Source organism: Phodopus roborovskii, unplaced genomic scaffold (assembly GCF_943737965.1).
Source record: "Phodopus roborovskii unplaced genomic scaffold, PHOROB, whole genome shotgun sequence".
Taxonomy (NCBI): domain Eukaryota; kingdom Metazoa; phylum Chordata; class Mammalia; order Rodentia; family Cricetidae; genus Phodopus; species Phodopus roborovskii.
Genome location: NW_026126571.1, coordinates 29,341,205 through 29,350,000, shown reverse-complemented (window position 1 = coordinate 29,350,000; position 8,796 = coordinate 29,341,205).

Here is an 8,796-nt window from a genome sequence, read left to right as displayed (position 1 = left end):
CCACCTTGTACAGTATCTCTTGTAGACAAGGCAGTAGTAGCTGGACAAAAATGGCTCATGAGTGCAGCCCACACACCCATCATGGCAAAGTCATCCCAGAATACTTTTGTGGTGTGATTCAGACACCAAGAAGGCCATGTTTTGTGGTGCTGGGTCCTCCCAGTTGAAGTTGTATGCTGGGTTTGATTAACAGGTTGATACCTACACCAAACAGAGTTAAATTTGAACCAGGTGCTTGGTTGTAACTTAGCTCCAGCTCAAACTGATATCACTTGGCTGGCAGGATCCCATTTTGTAATATGACCTTTCCTATTATGTTGTTCTCCAGAATACCGCTCCATGGTGTTAAAATATGTTCAACATTCAGGGGTAGCTTGTGGGTCAGGTCACACTTGACATCAACTTGCTGTTCTTGATCTGTTGTGGTGGTGATACACCCTGGAAACAGGATTCTTGGGTGTGCCCCACACACCCTCTATCCCAAAGTGCACCTATGTTATTTGATATTCAAATGTGACCTAGATTACATGAAGGCTGTGAGCTAGTCTTGGCTACAGAGCATGTTGCTTAAGCTGGGTGAAAGTTGTGTTAATCTATAAATCTTGAGAAATTCAGTGATTAAACTGCCAATATTTTTGTTAGTTCAGTGAGTCCAGTCATGTTAGAGGGGTTCCTGAGGACTAGATCAAACTTCACATGAACTTTTCCTGTGTTTCTTGAAGTCTGGATAGCAAGTGGTCAGACTTGAAATGAGGGTGCGGCCCACACACCCACAAGTACAAGGTCTGTCCATATGGCGTGATGATTATTTGTGGTTCAGTCACCTTCAATGATGTGGTTGGTCCCAGCTCCCCTGTATTGTTAATGGAGCCTTGGTTGGAAGAATAGAAGTTGTGGTCTAAACACACTTGAAATTGTACTTCAGGTTCTTGTTGGTCAATCACCCCCAGCTTACTTTGATATCCTACAAAATAAACTGTCATGAAAGTAATATCTTGTGTCAGACTAAGTAAGAATTATTGGTTATGACAATATCTGTTGTTTGTTCAAGTGAGATTTAGTCTCATGAATGCCCAGCTCCTTTTGTTTGCATTGTATCCTTGTTTGGTTAGAAAGAAGGTGCGGCCCACGCATCCTTGAAGATGACAAATTCCCCAGGCTATGTGGAATTCAAGGACTGCCAGATTTGCTTTGAGGTCTGTTAATGTCCTGGGACCTGGGCTAATATTCTGGGTCAACATCAACATCTGAATCTTAGAAGATATAGTGTTCTGGTGCCAGTACCTCAGAGCAAGACAAACTACAGGTCAAGCCAAGATTCTTGGTTAACAGGCTGTGGCCTGCGGTACATTCAAGAAATATTTGTCTCTAAAGAATGAACTTAAGGCAAATTCTGTGTCTTACATCCATGGAATACAGGATAATATTCTTTTTGGTGTTGAATATCCACACAGATAGATCATTTTGGGGAGTCCTTGTCATAATATGGTCAGGGTATCACCCTAGGTCATGTGTTGAACATGTTGCTTATACTGACTGCAGTAGAGTGTGGTCACCATGTATTAGATTTTCAAGTTGTCCATTTGTATCAGTCAACAGTACAGGAAGTATTGTGGGTGAGTACAATTTATTGGTGTTCAACCTCCCAGTTTTCCACACTGTTGCTGGATTGGTGGTATTATATCAACAGAAAATTAGGCCCTGGATCACAGATCCTAATGGTAAATATTCTTAGTCAGCATTGTTTCACTTTAGATTTGGTGTGAGCATAGACTTTTTGTTTGAGCCCAGGTAAGTCAGGTAATGGATTAATCCAGAATGATTTCACTGGAATTGTATGGGGTCTCGGGTTGAATTTTGTTGGGCACACTCCTTTTTTTGGTTTGCCCTAGACCTCTGTCATTTCTGGTGTTGGCCCCAAGGCCAACCCACACACTTTTGTTTTTGGTCTATGCATCTTGTAGCTTATATATTAGCCCAGGTCCGCATCTCTTATTGCTTTTGAGCTGGGCTTCTAGTTATATGTTAGTCCTTATGCATATGTCTTCTGCTTTGGGCCTGGATTTCTTCATAGTAAGGTCTTAGGCCAAGCATATTTCTCCCACTGCTATGTTCCTGGGCATATGGAGAGATGGTTTGACCCAGGCTTACTACTTTTCTGATTTACCTGGTTCCCTTTTAATTACAGGATTGCAACAGGCCCAAATATCACCTCTTTTGGGGCCCAGGCATCTTTAGGTTCAGGGATTGTCCCAGGCTCATATCCTTTATTTCTTTGATCTAGGCTTATACAGTGTAAAACATTAGCCCAGGCCCATATGTCTTGTTTTTGGCCTGGGCTTATACAGTGTAAAACATTAGTGCAGACCCATATGTCTTGCTTTGGGCCCGGGCTTCTATAGTGTAAGACATTAGCCCAGGCCCACATGTCTTCTTGCTTTGGGCCCAGGCATCTCAAGGAGAGGGTTTGGCCCAGGCATTCCTTTTGTGGCTTAACCTGGGCCTTTTTCATCTCTGCTATTATCCCGGGCCCATATATCACCTCTTTTGGGCCCAGGCATCTTTAGGTTCATGGACTGGCCCACTCCCACATCTCATTTCTTTGGGCCTGGGCTTCTACAGTGTAAGACCTTAGCCCAGGCCCACATGTCTTGTTTTGGGCCAGGGCTTCTTTGCAGCTAGTGTTTGCCCCAGGCAATGCCCCATTATGGTTTAATTGGGCCTCTTTCTTTTGCAGGGTTATCCAGACCCAGTTGTCCTCTCATTTGGGATCCAGGCATTGTATGTTTAGCGATGGTCTAGGCCCACATTTCCTCTTGCTTTCTGCATGGGCTTCTTGTGGGATATATGTCAGCCCAGGCCTTAACTCCAATTGGTTTTGGCCAAGGCTTCCTCAGCATTGGTGAATGGCCCAAACAGCCTCCTGTTTTGGATTTACCTGGGCCTCTTTCATTTGCAGCATTTTCTAGGCCCATGTGTCATCTCATTTTGGGCCAGGGCTTTGTAAGTTTCAGAGACTTGTCCAGGCCCACATTTCATCTTGTTTTGGGCCTGTACTTCTTATGCTCAGGTTTTGGTCCAGGCATACAACTATTCTTGTCTTAGCCTGGACATCTTTATATCAGGAATTTGCCCAGACACAAATGTCTATCTTTTAGGACCCAAGCTTCTTTAGGGTCACAGTTTGGCCATGTACTCAGCTCTTCTTGGATTGGCCCGGGCCTCTAATTTGACTAATCTACTCATGTGCATATGAAACCTGTCTTTAGGCCTGGGCTTCTTCGTGCTAGGGATTTGCCCAGGGGCCCCTCTACCTTGATTTGGGCCTGGGCTTCTTCTGGTTTGATTTTTTGCCATGCATGTTTTTTGTTGTTGTTGTAGAGCTCTTTCACTTCTCTTCTCCCCTGGGTTTGGTTTTTTAGCCTCATGTATCTTTCCCTTCATACTTAAATCTCAGCCTTCTTCAGGGTCCATGTTTGGCCTCAGCTCCTGTCACTAGGCTTTTTACTTCTCAGGCTATCATATGAATATATTGTCCTATGACAATCTTGTATCTGTTTCTCTTCAAACTTCATGCAGTGCAGTCCATTTATTCAAAACCACATTGTCATTAGCCTTTGTGTATGGTCAGCTATTCTGCCAATAGAAAGAGACAGTTTTATATTACAAAGGAAAATACTTGGTGTTCTTATCTTCCAAGTCAAATGTATTTAGAACATCTTTGACCTGTCCCTTATGACACAGACACAAATAACACACATTTGAGATTAAATAAACTGTACAATACATGAGTGAGTTTTATTGTTCAGTTCTCTGGGTTCTTGAGTAACCAGTATCCACTGTTATGAGACTTCTGACCCCTGCTCTTTCTAGATCAAAGGATGAGCTAGTCTATGGTGACACAAATAACACACATTTGAGATTAAATAAACTGTACAATACATGAGTGAGTTTTATTGTTCAGTTCTCTGGGTTCTTGAGTAACCAGTCTCCAGTGCTATGCGACTTCTGACCCCTGCTCTTTCTAGATCAAAGGATGAGCTGGCCTATGTGACACTCATTTCACCCACCTCACTATGTTTTACTCTCCACATTTAAAGTTCCAACGAGGACGTGCCGCACACTGAGTGTGTCACTCCTGGGATGAATGTCCAGTAGTGTGCATCCCAGGAAACAGCCCAATCCTACCCAGACACATGGGCTTGCTGTGACTCTCAGCCCTCCTTGGTGGGCTCTGATTTGTCCTCAGGTAAGAGCACTACTGTTACTAGGGAAGGGTTCTATTCTGTAAGATCACAGAGTCCTCATTTTACCTCATTCTGAGAATACAAAAGGACATCCAGACTCCATTTCTCTGCCAGGGTGGCCCATCCTTGTTCTTTGCTTTGGAAGCATACTCAGAATCAGTTGGATTTGGGGAATCATGTAGAAGTATCTACATGTATTTCCTGTCAACCCTCCATTTTGCAATAGGTACAGTCAGCCTTGACAGGATGAACAATTGTGGTGGACAATGCTGGTTCATCTTCTCCAATGTCTGAACCACCCCTCCCCCCCGCCTCATCTATGTCAGATTCTCTACAGGCCTCATGGTTCACCACTGTCCCACATCCTGCAAGGCAGTATTTAGTGCCTTTTGTATCATGACCCCAATGTGACCATGTATACCTTGCTTTCTAACTGACCATTGGGCATCATAATTCCTTGGCTTGTTTGGCTTGTGGATGATTAGGTGAATGCCTGCTGGGAACACCTGTGGTCTGGGGTTTTAGAGTGAACAGTGCAAACTTACATAGATGAGAATTGAGCTAATACATCCTGTGTGCCATAACAGGGTTGAGGCAGAGTCCAGTTTGTGAGGTGCAGACTACTGCGATCATCTGCTCTTACTTGTGCTGTCCCCAGCCAGCCTTACACATAAGTAACCGAGTATGTGGAAGACTGTAATATCTAGAATCATGTTAATACTCTGTCTCCTTGTGCTTTAAAATCATGTAAGGGTAGCTTGTTTTTGTAAGTCTTGTTCTTACCTGACACTTTCTCAAGTGCCTGCTTACCCTGTGCTGGTGCTTCAGTCTCAACCACCATGTTTTCATTGTTTCCGACAAAGGGATAGTGGCTGTAAAACATGAGTGATACCCCACACTGAGTATTGCTGGGAACTCATGGCCATGGGCAACCTTAATTTTCTGTAGTGACTTAGAAAGCATTATGGCTCAGCCATTTATAGTGAATTAGCTGAATTGGCCTCGTCCTGTTCTTAAAAACAGAAAGTGAAACTTCTGGCACGAGGACATTTTAAGGGAGTCACACTGTGTGTTTGCATTCAGGTGGCCTCCCATATGACATGACTCATGAACATGAGGACACTGTGGGTGTCATTTGGGGATAGTGGGGAGTCAGAATGTCTGATGGAAGGACAGCCTCTTACAGCCAGTGAAGGAGTAGCTTTTGTTTTTTCCAGAGCTTGTCCTTTTGTTGTCCTCCCGATGGGCTCAGAAGGTTGTTGCTGGCTGTCCATTACGGAAAACAGGTTATATATGGCAATATTTGTACACAGACATACGTGTGTGTTAATTACTTTGAGAAATGTTCCTCTCTACACAAAGTATGTCCCTCTATTAGGGGTGAAAAGACAGTCTGTCCAAACCCGATTAAAATTCTGAAATTAGAATTTAAAGAGGGACTAATTTTAAAGTCACCTGCACTGACACCAAATAGTACACTGATATGTTAATTCTATGTTGAAACTCACAATTACTAGCGGGTCAGGTTAAATTCCTCCATGAGTTTGCTCCTTGGTGAGCTGAACAATTGTGCCATTTGTCATCAGTCCCAGTCTCTCCCAGGATCTGTACTTACACGTCTCTACACTTGAAAGCATGTGGGACCAGCTGACCCCTGAATCCTGGTCTGGATTCAGACCTTCCTCTGCACTGCAGTTTCTCATGTCATAAGGAACCCAAATTATGATTTTAGAAAGTTCTTTTTCTGTAATACCCTTGTTTCCCCCTCACCTGCATTAAAGTGGACAGTTGGATCAATATGGTCTTAAAACAGTGAGCTAGGAACAAGACTAGGGAGTGCCATATCAGCCACAAGTTACTGCTATGAATGTATAGATCATGTTGAGTAATTTCAGAAAGCCAGTACTGCATCAAGTTTTATAACTAGAGGTTATGATGGCTGAGTTGTTTCCCACTGTGTGGCTGTTCCATATCTTTCCTCATTCTCCAGCATGTAGACAGACCTGGTGTCTGGTGGTGCCCATGTCTTTGCTATTTTGAATGTCCCTGCTGTGATCATGTGAGCCAGCATGCTGGCTATTTCCTTTAGACCTTCATCCAATAGTGTGATTGCTACATCTCACAGAGTGTGTCTTTGTTTCATGGAAATCAGCCATGTTGTTTTTCATAATAATAGGGCATTCGTTTGTGGTATTTTTGTTATTATTTATCAATGATTGTTAATTAAAAACAAAACCAAACCAACAGATATTAACACCCCCTCCCGTGAGCTCCTTATTCTAGCCCATAACTCTTCAGCAAAAATACTGCTCTACCCAAGACCACACTGCTACTAAAACTTGAAGTAAGACGCTTCTAAATGCCAGCTAAAAATCATTAAAATCTGTCCATTTATCCCCAAATGCCTCCCCTGAGTTCTATATCTCAGCCCTTAACTGCAGCAGAAAACCCATGTTCTACTAGATACCATACTAGTACCTAGAACCCCAAAGACCAAGCCAGTACATGGAACCCCACATAACACACAGGCTACCAGAACCACAATGTGGACACACTACTGGTCCTAAAAACTCTCTGGTCAGCACTAGAGCCATAGGTCATTTAGGACAGAAGACCAGAGAGGAAACAGAAACATACAGAAAAAAAATATACTTAAAAATCTATCAAACAAAGATAAGCTCAGAAATATACATCTAAACCTATGGTAATTCAAATCCAGACAACCTAGAGGGCAGCATGAGAGCAACATCAACAGCAGTCACAGCAATTTGGAACCACTAGAGTCCGGATTTCCTTCTAAGATTTCCTTCTATAGCAACCTGTGGATATTCCAATGCAGAGGAATCACAAGAAAATGACCTTATATCCAATCTCATGAAGATGACATTGGCCCTGAACGAGGAAATAAACAAGTCCTTTAAAGAAATCCAGGCAAAAACAAGTAAATGTTGAAAGAAATGAAACAAACAGTTCAAGAACTGAAAATGTCAATGGAAGCAATAAAGAAAACTCAAACAGAGGGAATCTTGAAGTGGGAAAAAATGTAGGTAAGCAAACTGGAAGTATAGATGCAGGTAACACCAACAGAATAGAAGAGATGGAAGTGAGGAAGAAACTCAAGTGTAGAATATATGATAGAAGAAATTGATACACCAGTCAAAGGAAATGTGAACTCCATAAAGTTTCTGACACAGAAAATCCAGGAATAGAATCCTGGAATAATAGGAATAGAAAAAGGAGAAGATTCCCAATTCAGACGACCATTGAATATTTTCAACAAAATCACAGAAGACTTTTCTTTCTAAAGAAGGAGAGTTCTATAAAGGTGCAAGAAACTTACAGAACAGCAAATAAATTGGATCAGAAATGCAAGCCCCCCCATATGATAATTAAACACAAACTATGCAGAACAAAGAAAGAGTATTAACAGCTGCAAGGGATAAAGACCAAATAACATATAAAGAAATACTTATTAGAATTACCCCTGACTCTCAGTAGAGACTCTAAAAGACAGAAGGGCCTAGCAGATGACTTGCAGACTCTAAGAACCACAGACGCTAACCCAGAATACTAAACCCAGCTATATGTTCAAACACCATAGATGGAGAAAATAGGATACTTCAGGACAAAGTCAAGTCAAACATTGTGTATGTATAAATCCAGCCCTACAGAGGTACTAGAAGGAAAACTCCAAACCAATGAGGTTTAATACATCAAAAAAAGTGAAAGGAAATAAATAATTTTGCAAAAACAATGGAATATCTCTCTCTCTCTCTCTCTCTCTCTCTCTCTCTCTCTCTCTCTCTCTCTCTCTCACACACACACACACACACAGTATAATCCAAAACAGCCACAACAAAAATGGGAATTAATAATCATTAGTTGTCCATATATCTCAATATCAATGGACAAAAATCCCCAGTCAAAAATCCCCAGTCAAAGGCACAGATTAACAGAATGACTGGAAAATCAGAATCCATCCTTTTCCTCTATACAAAAAAACATATGTCACTATCAAACATAGACACAGTGTTAGAGTAAAAGGTCAGGAAGTACTTTCCAAGCATGTAGAAGCAAGTTGGTATTGTCATTCTAAAATGTAATGACATTGACTCTCAACCAAAATTAATCAAAAGAGATCATGGACATTTCATATTCATCAACTGAAAAATTCAAAAAATGACATATTAATTCTGAACAACTATGCCCCAAATCCAAGGACTCACACACATTGATAAAAGAAATCCTTCTAAAGCTTAAATAACAAGTCAAGCCCTATACAATAATAGTTGGAGACTTCAACACCCTACCTTCACCCATGGACAGGTCCTCCAGAGAGAAAGTAAACAGAAAAATAATGGAACAAACAGAAATTATGACTCAAATGGACCAAATATATATCTACAAATCATGTCACCCAAACATAAAAGAATATACCTTCTCAGCACCTCATAGAAACTTCTCTAAACCTGACCACATACATACTAGGTCACAAAGCAAGCCAAAAGATGCAAAAAAAAAAAAAAAATGGAAGAACTCCCTCTATCTT